Consider the following 14,187-nt stretch of genomic DNA (forward strand, 5'->3'; position numbering starts at 1 on the left):
ACCAAATCTCTAGTTTCAATAGTAACATTGTGCTGATCAAAGATTATATTGAGGTGTGACTGTTGCACATGTGATGATGGTGTCATTTATGTAACAAGAAACAATTCTGGACTCTGAGGTCACCAAATGATGTGGGAAGGATTCAAGCGAATGCCAAATGTACCAGATGCCAAGTGTGGAATAACAGTCTGATAGGAAGGATGGGGATGGATTCAGTTTTTTTTCAGTCATCTGCCTAAATATATGTGCGGAAAAAAAAAGTTTGATTCTGATACTGAAGACACCGGGGTCATATGTAATTGTGTGACTTGTCCTGAATACATGAGGGCAGAGCTGTGGAGACTGAGGTCAAATCACGAGCACCACCATCATCACCACAATCATCATCATCACCATAATCACCACCACCATCATCATCACCACCGCCATCATCATCACCACCACCATCATCATCACCACCATCATCATCATCACCACCGCCATCATCATCACTATCATTACCATCACCACCATCATCATCATCACCATAATCACCACCACCATCATCATCACCACCATCATCATCACCATCACAATCATCATCACACCACCATCATGACCACCGCCATCATCACCATCACCATAATCCCCACCACCATCATCATCACCATAATCACCATCACCACCACCATCACCACCACCATCATCACCACAATCATCATCATCACCATAATCACCACCACCGCCATCATCATCATCATCATCACCACCGCCATCATCATCACCATCATCATCATCACCACCGCCATCATCATTACCACCATCAATCACATCACCATTATCACCACAATCATCATCACCATCATTACCACCATCATCATCACCATCATTACCACCATCATCATCACTATCATTATCATTGCCACCATCATCATCATCACTACCATCTTCTGTCATCACCACCATCATCATCATTATCACCACCACTACCACCATCATTATCACTACCATAATCATCACCACCATCATTATCACCAGCATCATCACAATGATCACTACTACCATCATCATCACCACCACCACGATCATTATCATCATCATCACCACCATCATCATCATTGCCACCACAATCATTATCACTACCATCACCAGCAATGCACACGTTACAGTGCAGCAGGTGGATGCGCTGTGTGCACACTGTAGAGGCAGTTCTGCAGGTAGCAGTAGTGGTGCGCGCATGCTGGGCGCTGTGGTCCGCTGCTGGCTGCAGTGCCGGAGCTGCTGCCGCTCAGGTGTGCCCGGGCACAGGCAGGAGAGTGCCATGCTGCCGCCACTAGAGGTCACAGGCAGCCGCGCCGGGTTTTGCGGCCGTCCCCCGTCCCCGCGCTGCTGGCTCCAGTCCGGGTTTCGCGCTCCGCCCCCGGCCGCCTGGTTAGAAATAGGAAAATTCAATAATAAAACCCCAGGATCAGGCAAGTTAGATGGCGCATGCGCGGAGCCGACGTCCGAAACACACATTTTCCTTTACTTGGAAAGTCACCCAAAGCCGCACAAGTGCAGGTAAGAGAGTTCCCCGCGCTCCGGGGCTGCCGGCATGCCGTGCCCGGGCACAGGAGGGCACACGCGCACCCTCGGGGGGCAGGCTGTGGGGTCAGGGTGGCACTGAGTTGGGGGTGAGGAGTGCAGCTCGGGATGACAGCTGGCAGCAGACTGGAGCCCATGTGTCATGTCCATGCCGGGGGACTCTACACACTTTAGAAAGTCGCCCCTCAGCGGATGAAGTCCCCCGGGGTACACTGTGCGCACCCGGAGCTGCCAGTCACTCCGAGGAGGCGCTGCTGCCGATCTCTCCGTGCAGCTGCCGGAGTGGTGATTGGCGGCCGCCCCTGTGAAGCGGTTCTGCAGCAGCTGTCCCCTGTGGTGGGATGGAGCGGTGCCCGGCGGCCGCAGTGATCGGCGGGGCAGGAGGTGGAGGCAGGCGGCTCGCCCAGGGGGTGTGCGCACAGCAGTGTCAGTGTGCACGGGGTGAGTGGAACCGTGCATTTTTGGTCAATGTCACACTCCTATTTTTGAGCCCGGGACAGGGAACAGGTGCCCGATCTGTCACTCACTCTGCACGGACACAAAACACACTTTGGGGCGTTGACTTATTAAAGAAAAAACAATCTTTTTGACACCAGGTGGATTCCTTGTTTCTTTTCCTTTTTTTATGTTTCTGTGGGAAAAAAAAGGCTGGAAGTTGTGTGAAGTGCAGTGACATCTGATGACAGGAGGAAAGTGCACCCCAAGTCACCGGCTGCTCCTGCCTGGGGGCCCCTGAGAGCGGAGGACAGGACCCCCCACCACCGGCTGCCCGGTAAGTACAAGGCTGGTACTCCCAGCATCCGCACCAAGTGTCCCAAATCAGCCAGGAGCTTGTATTCTTCTGCATGTGTCCAATATGACCCGGCAGGGACAGCGGTGACACCCCCCACCCCCCGCAGAGATTATCACAAAGGGTGTCTGAGCCCAGGTCACAGCTAAGGAGGGGGCAAGACATTCATTTTCTGTTCCCATTTGCATTTCGGGAAGTTACCTGATACTTTACTGTCACTTTAGTGAAGTTTAATTCTATATTTTGTAATATTGGTAGAACTGATCTATCCCTCTATCGATCTATCTATCTATCCATCCATCTATCTATCTATCCCTCTATCTATCCCTCTATCCATCCATCTATCTATCCCTCTATCTATCTATCTATCTATCCCTCTATCTATCAATCCCTCTATCTATCGATCTATCGATCCCTCTATCCCTCTATCCATCTATCTATCTTAATATCCCGGCATCCCTGGTCACATCACATACCCTGCTATTATTTGACGGTAATATTTAATGCCGCTCCTATGGGGAAGCGTTACCGCTGCTGCTGCCGCCGCTCCAATGTCAGCTGAAGACGCCACTTTATGGGGAATATTGCTGAACCCGGAGTAATCAAGTTTCTGCGATCTTGTGCCTTCTCCTGTTTAATTTATTAGACTAGTTATTTATTCTGTTGATGATAATCTGTTGCTGGTTTCCATAGAGATGTCAACGGATCTCTTTCAGAAATCACACTCTGTATAACACCGGGGCATTTTAAAGGGACAGTTTGATGTTTGCAGACAGTAGCTGTGAAGTTTTTCCGAGGTGGATTGAGTCCACAATATATTTTGTTTTCTAGATGGGAGGTTGCACTCTCAGTTCTGTGCCAAGCCGAGCTTATTATGGCTAACACAAAGTCATGGCTTTGATCCTCAAGTTGCATCATTATTTAAAATAGATCATTTTTCTCTCCCCCAGCTGAAAATCTCAAAAACCTTTCAAGATCAAAGACTTTGGCGAAGAACTATTGTTTTAAAAGAAGTGAACTTAAAAACAATAATTTTTTTTTTTCCCCCATGAATGAGGTTTTTGCGATCTGCTCGTTTTGACCTAAATGAGGAATTTTTAGCAATAAAAACAAAGCTCCTCGACTATAATGTTGTTTTATACTTAATCCTTGTGATGTATAAACAACTTCAAAGCTGCCCCCGGTCCGAGCTGTGAAAGCTCAGATCTGGTTATTTTATTCCCGTATTATCCAAGTTTATAGGGAATCAACAAACACAATTATAAACTTGATCAGACTGGTGTAACCAGAAGATGAATGGCTGCAGAGTGTTATATGCACCTCCTTATGTACCCGTGTATTGTATACTTCCGGAGTATGCGAGTGATAGTGTGTGACGGTGTTGTGTGTGTATGTATATGTGTATACATGTGTGTGCCTTTAGTGTGCTCGCATGTACACCAGTATCTATGTTTTTATGCTGTTTCAGTTTACTTATTTGTGGTGTTTGTCTGTGGTGTGATGAACAGTGTACGTTGTATTTCAGAAAACACGTAGGTTTCTGAGTGTACATGTATGTGTCAGTGTTCCAGTGTGTGTGTATGTAAGATTACAAGATTACTTGTGCTACTGTGTGTGTGTATGTATATATATGAGAGACAAAATATTTTTTGTATGTATCGGAGAGTATCTGTGCATGTGAGTGTCTATTTATATGTACGTTAGTGTACCGGTGTGTGTATGCATGTGAATTTACCTGTGTATATACATTTGTATGCATGTAAATATGTGTATGCATGTGAATATACCTGTGTATGTACATGTGTATGCATGTGAATATACCTGTGTATGCATGTGAATATACCTGTGTATGTACATGTGTATGCATGTGAATATACCTGTGTATGCATGTGAATATACCTGTGTATGTACATGTGTATGCATGTGAATATACCTGTGTATGTACATGTGTATGCATGTGAATATACCTGTGTATGCATGTGAATATACCTGTGTATGTACATGAATATACCTGTGTATGTACATGTGTATGCATGTGAATATACCTGTCTATGCATGTGAATATACCTGTGTATGTACATGTGTATGCATGTCAATATACCTGTGTATGTACATGTGAATGCATATGACTATATCTATGTATATGTGTATGCATGTGAATATACCTGTGTATGTACATGTGTATGCATGTGAATATACCTGTGTATGTACATGTGTATGCATGTGAATATACCTGTGTATGCATGTGAATATACCTGTGTATGTACATGTGTATGCATGTGAATATACCTGTGTATGCATGTGAACATACCTGTGTATGTACATGTGTATGCATGTGAATATACTTGTGTATGCATGTGAATATACCTGTGTATGTACCTGTGAATGCATATGACTATATCTATGTATATATGTATGCATGTGAATATACCTGTGTGTATATGTACATGTGTGTGCATGTGGATAGACCTGTGTGTGTGAGTTTATGTATGCCCGTGTTGTATGTTTCAAAGTATCTGTGTATTTGTATTGTTTATGTAAGTGCATGTACCTGTGCGTGTACCTGTTTGTATACTTTTATGCACTCAAGTGTGTCTGTTGTGTAGATATGTATGTGTTAGAGTATATATGTGTTGTGTAGGTATATTTATTTCTACATGTGTTTGTGTGTGTATATGTATGTGTGTATATATATATATATATATATATATATATATATATATATATATATATATATATATATATATATATATATATATATATATATATATATATATATATATATATATATATATATATACAAAGCAAACAACTTATATATATATATATATATATGTATGTTTTTTCGGTATGTCCGGATATTTTTGGTCTGCTGTGTGCATGTAGTGTATGTTGCAGTGTATGAGTGCACTCTGTCCACATTGTGTATTGTATATGTTAGTGTGTGTGGTGTGTGCCTGTTCACGTGCATCTTTCATTTGCTTTCGATGTCCCTTAAAATGACTGGAAACATAAAGTTTATTACAATAAAGGGTCTACGTCTCTGGGTAAACTTCATGAGGAGAGGCTGCTGGAGTCTGGGCTGCTGCACATGATATTATTTTTTTTCTTCTCCAATAACCTATAAATCACGGTTGATCTGTAAATGTGAGATTAGATGTGGCCTTACCCATAACCAGTAACAGAACCGTGTGCGCCCCAGCCCTGATCCCTCTGGAAGGTTTCTTGCTATTCTTCTTTCTATCACTGCGTTACGAGCACTTTGTTACTGTGTAGATATTGCCGTATGTTATTTGTCTTTTTTTTTCTTTAATGATGTGTTTTGTTTGTATTTGTTTGTGTCATTTGGTTCCAGAAATGGCTGTGACAAGTTAGAAAAAAAAAACATAACAAAAAGGCTGTACAGCTTTAAACTCAGGAGTTTGCATATTCTCCTCGGATCTCTCCCCTTTGCTAATTATTGTGTTGTTTTCAGAGCAAATATGTCATATCCATGGCGACCAGGCAGGTTTATTGTCTTTGTGAAGGAATAGCTCACATAAGTAATTAATGACTTCTTTTTTTTTTTTTTCCTCTCTGGCTTAGGTTAAACAGATCATTCAGGGAAAGTCATATCTCCCCCCTTCTGGGTTTTTTTTTATAACACAGTGACACAAGAAAATTAGTTAGAACATGACAATACTTTAGTGGCGAAGTCGACGGCTTATTTTATTTTATTCTTTTTTTCCCCTCTTTTAAAGGCTGTAGTGTCGGCTTTCAGACAGACGAGGTTGTCATCTCTACACTGTTAGCAATTTGGTTTGTGGTGCAGGAAATCCCTGTAAAGTAGAAGTGTTCAGTTGTAGAACAGAATTGAGGCGGCAGCATCCTGAAGGAATTTACAGAGAAATCCTCCCCATGGAACGTACAACATCCAGGCTTCTTCTTCTTCTTCTTCTTCTTTTTCCAGTCGCTATGTTCTTTTTATCCGTTCCTAATTGAAATGTTTACAAGTCAGGGGGGCGCGAGTACAGTCGGTAGTAGGTGTAAATCGTCCGACGTAACGCTAATGCGGCCACTCCTACGCAAACCCAAGGGTTCTATCCAACGTACGTTGGGGGATTACGGGCAGAAAACTTTTTTTTTTTTTGTAAGGTTTGTCTCGGTGACTTCAAGTGCCCTGTATGTGAAATGACTACGCTAGCAGCCGCTTCCTTATTAAAACCCTTAATCTTTTATCTAGCTAACCCAGCTATCCATATGGACGGTTTAGTGGGATTAGCAATTTGTGTTTGTATTCCTTTTATTTAAAAGCCAAGCTTTAAAGAGATCTGCCATCCAAAGTGGTCTGTCCCCCTTCCATCTTTTATCTGTTCATTTCGTGTATAAAACGTACTTTGGGTTGGGTTGCTTTAAAAGAATGCACTTGTTCCTTGCTGTCCCATCTGTCACTCATGTTTACACCCCCCCCCTTTCCCCATTCAATATAATTGACCACAAGCAGCAATTAAAAAGTGGAGTTGCTGTCATCTGGTTGAAATGGTTAAGTGCAATATACAGCATTGCTTGTGCCGGAGCCTTTTACTGCGTGATATCTTCCTTACGGTAGCTCCGTGCTCGTCGGCGGTCCGGCAATGTGAGCAGCATTGCTGTCTTATTTATATCCATGTCGACAGAACCTGGGCACTTTACATTGACACTTGTCCGTCCTGTTCGATAGAAGCAGTCGGTTAACACGCACCACGTTAATATGCATTGAGTGAAACTTGAAGTCGATAAGGTCGTGTTCGGTAAAGGCGTTTATTATGACGTGAGCGCTAAGCTGCATCTTGTGATTATTTGCAGCATTTTTTTTTTTTTTATGCTGCTTATTCAGAATAGTCCAGGCTTTTTATTGTTTTATTTTATGCTTTTGTTTAAATTTGCAGTCTTTTGTATTTTATGCATTTGACTCTCTTGTGTTGAGGATGAAGTTTACTTGCATAAAATGTTCTTTTACACCCCTAATATTTTACCTCCCCATTTTCACTTTCATAGAGGTGGTCCTGCGGTGTGCTAGGTAAGGCCGCCTAGCAGCCAGATTAACCCTCTTTGACAGAATACTGCAGCTTAAATGAAAGCAAGAATAAGAGAGAGAGAGAACATCGTAAATTTTGCTAAAATTAATCAGCCGTTTAAGGGCTTCCCATTAACGAGGTTTTCTAGGCAGGCTGCCTCCTCGCGTCCCCGGTCAAAGTCCGGGAGGGGGATGAGAAATTTGAAGAGGAATAATAAAAACAAAAGAAAGGGTGGAATTATAGAATATAAATCCTCAAGTGTCCTTGATCCATATTGTCAGATTTTTTTTTTTTTTTTGGTCTGATTTGTCCTGTGTGCCTTTGACAGAATAGGCACGTAGAGAAGAGAGCGACAGAGAGAGAGGGAAGGAGCGCGACGTGACGGTCCTTTGGAGCTCATTATCATTCTTAATAAGTCTTAAGGAATAAAGAGGAGCATTGAGTATAAATGCCGGGTAATCCTAACACTCCTCAAGGTGAGAGGAGTCTTAAGGACAAATGGGAAAGAAGGCAGAGGAGAGAAAATAACAGTGGCCCTTAAAAAAAAAATAATAATAAAAACTCTTGGTGAACAAGAAGTACCACGAAAGAAGCACGAGTGCAAGTAGCTTCTGTTTTCCCTAGGAATATATGAATGTCGATCAAAGGGGTGGAAAATTTCTTTGAGGAAGGAGAAAGCACTTAACAGTTTCATTAGAAAAATGAGATGGTTACGCTAGTCTCTTGTCGAAACCCTTTATCCTCTCTGGTCACGGGAAGGAGACTGTAGACCTGAGTGATACGCTGCTGCACTCGCATGATACAGGATCGTTTTGGTGGAGGGGGCTAGGGGTCCATCCTTTTTCTATATTCTATCCAAAACCTGTCCCCCTGTGTCCTGTCAGTAATTCCTGGTTCATGTCCTGGTCCCCAAACATACCCCTGTACAGTGTAATTCCTCCTCACGTCTGTTCTCTTGCCGTGCTGCCGCCTCGTTTCGCAGCTCAGTTCCAAATCCTGGTTCCCCCAAATGTCCTTTTAGATCAGATCCCTTCAAGGAGTTTCCCTTTCAACTAATAATCTTCATTTTCTTTAAGCCTTCTTTACAGCCCTTTCAGCTTCCATTTCTTTCATAAAATAAAAGAGGGGCCCTCGGTGCCAGCGTTTAACGTGTCTATGAACAGTTTTGTCTACACTAAGTTTTTTTTTCTTTCATTATGCAATGGTCTGTAGTCTCCTAGGACTTGTCTCCGCAGGTAAATCACACGCTTGGACCAGTCATAGATTTACTCAGGATTCTCAAAATAGAATTCTTCAAAACACTGTAGGGATGCCAAAAACTAACGGAAGCTGACCTGCAGATGTGCCCAATGGGACCAACTGCTAAATAAGTGCATGTATTGTCCCGGTGGAGGAGAAGATGCCGCCAAGTTTAGTTATGAGAACTGCTTGGACTTATTTCACGTTTGCTACTGTCTTGCAGCGCTGATCCCGTAGAAGGCAAAACAAGCCCTATGAGAAAAGTAACATTTTGACATAATAGAGCATCAACTCTATAGGAATTACAATAAACTCCTTAATGCATCACGATTTCATGAAATCCACCATAGATATAAAGTATAATTCTTTGTTGTATATTTATGGGGTATCAGCCAACTTTCTTCTTTGCCCACTTATGACAATGCTTTAGTAAAGATTGAGGCAAGAAGATGCTGATGACCACAGATGCCAATACAACAAAACAAGTGGCCTCTGGTCATACTGGAAGAAATATACTTTAGAACTTTGTCAGAAGACCATCCTCTCTTACCAGGACCAGATAGTCAGCTATTCTATATATTATGTAAACCAGCCATTATCACAGAATCATAGAATGGTAGAGTTGGAAGGGACCTCAAGGGCCATTGAGTCCAACCCCCTGTGAGTGCAGGTTTTCCGAAATCATCCCGCTAAATGTTTATCCAGCTTCCGCTTGAAGATTTCCATTGATGGAGAGCTCACTTCCTCCTGTTGCCGCCTGTTCCACTCTCTGACTGCCCTCACTCCCTCCCATTGCCACCTGTTCCACTCTCTGACTGCCCTTCCTGTCTCCTGTTGCCACCTGTTCCATTCTCACTGCCCTCACTGCCTCCTGTTGACACCTGTTCCACTCTCACTGCCCTCACTGCCTCCTGTTGCCACCTGTTCCACTCTCACTGCTCTCACTGCCTCCTGTTGCCACCTGTTCCACTCTCACTGCCCTCACTGCCTCCCATTGCCGCCTGTTTCACTCTCTGACTGCCCTCACTGCCTCCCGTTGCCACCTGTTCCACTCTCTGACTGCCCTCACTGCCTCCCGTTGCCACCTGTTCCACTCTCTAACTGCCCTCACTGCCTCCCGTTGCCGCCTGTTTCAATATGACTGCCCTCACTGCCTCCCATTGCCGCCTGTTTCACTCTCTGACTGCCCTCACTGCCTCCCGTTGCCGCCTGTTTCAATATGACTGCCCTCACTGCCTCCCGTCGCCGCCTGTTCCACTCTCTGACTGCCCTCACTGTCAAAACGTTTTTCCTAATGTCTAATCTGAATCTCCTTCCTTTATAGTTTCATCCCATTGCTTCTTGTAGTTCCTTGTGCTAATTTTGTCTACAAGACCAATACAGTATTGGTTGGTCATTGCAAAGAGCTTTCCCTTTCCACCTAACATGACTGGAGCACGATCGGTTTTTCGTCATAAACTAAATGGTGAATTTGGATATTTTGAGGCTGAAGAAAGTTTTTTGTGACTGAAGCAGCATAATGTAGAAAAAAATACTAGAAACCGGTGCACTCTATAGTCTAGTAATCCTGTAAAGAGCCATCGGGGTGGCGCGTCTGTGGAGAGTCATGCTGGTTGTCCATTGGCGCTTGCGGCTATGATGAGGTACCATTTTTGGGGTGACGGTGCAATGTCTTCCCTCTCTGCTCAGACCGTGTAATGACTTAATTCTCAATTATCACATTGCTCGGCCTTGGCGTTCACTCTTGACCCTTGTGCCGGTAGAGTTGAGCTAGTACCTAACTATTCGCACTCGCTATACTCATACCGAGTACTGTCTAATACTCGCATATTCATTCCGAATAGCGGGTACAATGCAAGTCAATGGGGACAAACACGCAATGTAACAAGTAACCCGAATTCCGCACTATTCACTACTCGCACGTATAGAACAGCATTCGGGCTACTCGTTACATTGTGAGTTTTTCCCCATTGCCTTGGATCGGAATTAATACGTGGGTATTCGACAGTATTCTTGAGGAGTATAGCAAGTACAAATAGTTAGCTACTCGCTCAACTCTACCGGCAATGCTTTGCACACCCGTTTGGGGTAATATCGGAAGGGAGAGCGGTCATCAAGAAATTTGCATCGTGCATTTAATGTAGCAGCGAGTTTTCCTAATGAAATTATCACAAGTGGATGGGAACGATGCAGGCCCCTCTTCAGGAAAGTGCGTCACACGGCACTAATTTCATAGCAATATTCATGAGAGAGCCATTTCATAGATTGGCCAAGCAGATGCTTTTACTCCCAAAAATTAAAAAATGTTCTCCGATCCCTGATCCTCTTCGGCAGCTGGTTCACAGTGGATAGTGTCCCCCCTCCTCCCACCCCTCAGAGTTGGGGGCTTCTGCCAGTAGCACTGGATTGGGGGGTTTCAGTAGCGCCGTGCATTCAGGGCTTTGGAAAGATGAAATGTGGTAAGTTTATGAAAGTGTGTATTAAATGCTGTCCTGGGTCTCTCATTTCACTGCAGTATGCCAAAACACTGAGTTTCTTATTTCAGTTAGTGTGATCTTCAGGGAGGTTAATTTCCATGACGAACTGCAGGCCACGCGCTTAAAGGATTTATCTAATTAGAATGACACTTTTTTTTTTTCTCGTTCCCTTTTTGGAGAAATATAAAGGGCTAGAAGGGATATTTAAACAGTGGCGGGAGCAGCATCTGCTCACATCTGGCTCCAGCGTGCCCCTGTCATGTAAGGCTTGTAGGATTTTTTTAATAGACTTTTATAAACAAGCCCTTATGTGCTCAGGTATATCATCTCGCTAGCGCAAATATTTAGTATTTTACTGAATTTATTTTTTTTTGTTTTATCATGCGGCTGTCTTATAGCAGAAATATTACTTTAAGTCAAGTGTTAAAGGGAACCTGTCATCAGAAATTTAGCTTGAAACCCAAAAGTTTCCCCCTCTGCAGCTCCTGGGCTGCATTCTAGCAGGTTCCTGTACTTTTTGTGGCCCCTTTTAAACCAAATGAAATACTTTATAAACTTGTACCTTTTGCTATGTAAATTTTGTAAATCGTCCATGGGGGCGGGCTCTCTGGTGACCGTTGCTGTTCCTCCAGCACATTGACGCCGTCCCCCCACGCTCCATTTCATCCATCAGGACGCCGCCCACTGCGCCCGAGGTGCCGCCCACGCCAGGATCGCTGGTGACGTGTGTCACAAGCACGAGATTATGGGCGGTGCTGTGTTTGCATCACAAGTGCCCGCCCATAATCTCGTGGACGCGCTTTCCCCCACTGCCTCCAGCGTTCTGCGCAAGCGCTCGCCGGCCAAATAACCCGACGTCACCTCCTTCCCATCTTACCCTGCAGCAGGGCAAGATGGGAAAGAGGTGACGTCGGGTCATCTGGCGAGCAAGCGCTTGCGCAGAACGCTGGAGGAAGAGGGGAAAGTGCGGTCACGAGGTTATGGGCGGCACTTGCTGATAACAATCAGAGCGCCGCCCATAACCTCGTGCCTGCGCAAAACGTCACCAGCGGTCACACGTGCACAGTCCCGCTACAGTCGCACAGCGCATGCGCGGGACCACGGGCGCCCAGGGGCGGCGTCCTGAGATATGAAATTCAGCGTTGGGGGGCAGCGTAAATCTGCTGGAGGAACAGCAACGGTCAGCAGAGAGCCTGCCCCCATGGACGATTTCCAAAATTACAAAGCAAAAGGTACAAGTTTATAAAGTATTTATTTAATTTGGTTTAAAAGGGGACACAAAAAGTACAGGAACCTGCTAGAATGCAGCCCAGAAGCTGCAGAGGGGGACACTTTTAGGTTTAAAGCAAAGTTTCTGATGACAGGTTCCCTTTAAGATGCATGGAAAAGGTGTAGTCTGTTTTATTTTATTTTTTTTTGTTTGTTTTTTAATTTCCATCTCCATAGGGAATAATGTTGTTATTGAGATTTGAAGAGGTTTTCCAAGGTTGGCAGAAGAAAATAGGCCAAGAAGGCGAAATATGTTAAATTTCCCGCCTGTGACAATTCCTATTTGCAAAACATTCTGTATTGTTCTGCTATGCTTCCTGCAGAGCCGGTATATGTTGCCGAGCATTCTGCAGGATGAATTCTCTGCTGATTGTTTCACATCACACAGATGCTTCTCGTTCCCAGTGATTGCTCTGCTTCATTAGGGAGCGTGTTAGCTCAGGACGCCGCCAGTCGTACTTCCTGGTTACAGTTGTGCTGTTGGCTCCCGTGGTGCTCAATGTTTAAAGCTTGGCCTCTCAACTCTGGACTGTTGTTGACCCATCTCTGCATGTCCCCCCCCCCCCTGTTTCTGTTATTACTTCCTGGCTTCTGACCTCGGACTTCCTCCTGACCACATCTTCCTCTGCTTCCTGTATTTTGTATGTACTCTCCTGGAACCCTGACCTTTAGCTTGTACTTTGACCTTGTCTCTGTCGTGCCCTTTTGGTTTATGATCTCAGCCTTTCTGACTACATATCCATTTACTGAATGCAAGTAGTGTATAGCACCACCTAGTGACAGTCATCACATCGCCATTACAGCTCCATCTTTTCCGTGCACGCCGCCAGTGTGTGTCCAATTGGCCTGGAAATGATTGTGTGACCACCGAACCTAGTGATTGGCTGTAGGTGTGACGCGGATGAGCTTTGGAATGGCGGCACTGGGTGAGCTCGGAATTTTAGCGTTATTTTATTATTAGAGCACATTTCTTCTCTCCACTCCCTGGTTTATTTTTTGATGAATTTTGAAAACCTCTTTAAGCGCTTTTAGCTTTTTTTCATGCTTATTTGACTGAGACTTTTGAGCATTTATGACGATTATGAAATATCTTCTTTTGATGGTTCAGTTTTTTAGAGTTTGATCATTTCTCTTGCTATAATCGCTGTAGTCAGCTTTTATGCATGGGCTCTGGCTGAGACAGTGGTGGGCTTGTGCTTATACACAGCAGCGGAGCTGAAGAAGCAGAGCTTCAGCGTAAAGAGTAGAAGTATCCACTGAAGCTGAGGATAATTAAAGACTGAAGTTGTTTGGAGGTATAGGTGGAGTATATAGTGTATATAATGAAATAATTCTCATGAAGTACGCATCACTTGTGTGAGGATTGATGCATATAAAACTATAAAAAAGCTTTAGGCAGATTTGCAGAAAAAAAATGCTGAAAAGTAAGAAGCTCTTAAAAGTTAATTTTTATCAATTAACAAATTGAGAAGTAAAACAAACTTCTTCCACTTACACTTGTCAATTGCACACAGTTTGTGAAGAAGCTCAGCAGTGGGTTGTTCCAAACATCTTGACCCCAGATCTTCAGTGTATAAGACTTATGTGGATCCTTCTGTCTCTTGAGCCGAGACAGACGGAATGATAGGAGATCAGGGCTCTGCGGGGGCCGGATCATCACCTCCAGGACTCCTCATTGGTTGTATGTTTGGGATTGTTGTGTAGCTGTAGAATAAATTTGGAGCAAATCAGACTTCTCTTCATGATATAATGGAAAAGTATCTGTATGGATTTCTCAGCATTGAGGTCACCATTAATTCTGACCACATTTGCA

At 43.9% G+C, this 14,187-nt stretch overlaps 1 protein-coding gene across 1 annotated transcript in view; it reads left to right on the forward strand.

The window, feature by feature from the left end:
- Positions 1 to 1,350: 1,350 nt before the first annotated feature.
- Positions 1,351 to 14,187, forward strand: part of CASZ1 (castor zinc finger 1) — a 263,998-nt gene continuing 251,161 nt past the window's right edge. The window contains exons 1-2 of the mRNA XM_075328030.1: positions 1,351 to 1,539; positions 2,211 to 2,335. The gene's annotated coding sequence lies outside the window, so the exon portion shown is untranslated. The remainder of the gene's footprint in view (positions 1,540 to 2,210; positions 2,336 to 14,187) is intronic.

This window comes from Anomaloglossus baeobatrachus, chromosome 11 (genome assembly GCF_048569485.1).
Source record: "Anomaloglossus baeobatrachus isolate aAnoBae1 chromosome 11, aAnoBae1.hap1, whole genome shotgun sequence".
Taxonomy (NCBI): Eukaryota; Metazoa; Chordata; class Amphibia; order Anura; family Aromobatidae; genus Anomaloglossus; species Anomaloglossus baeobatrachus.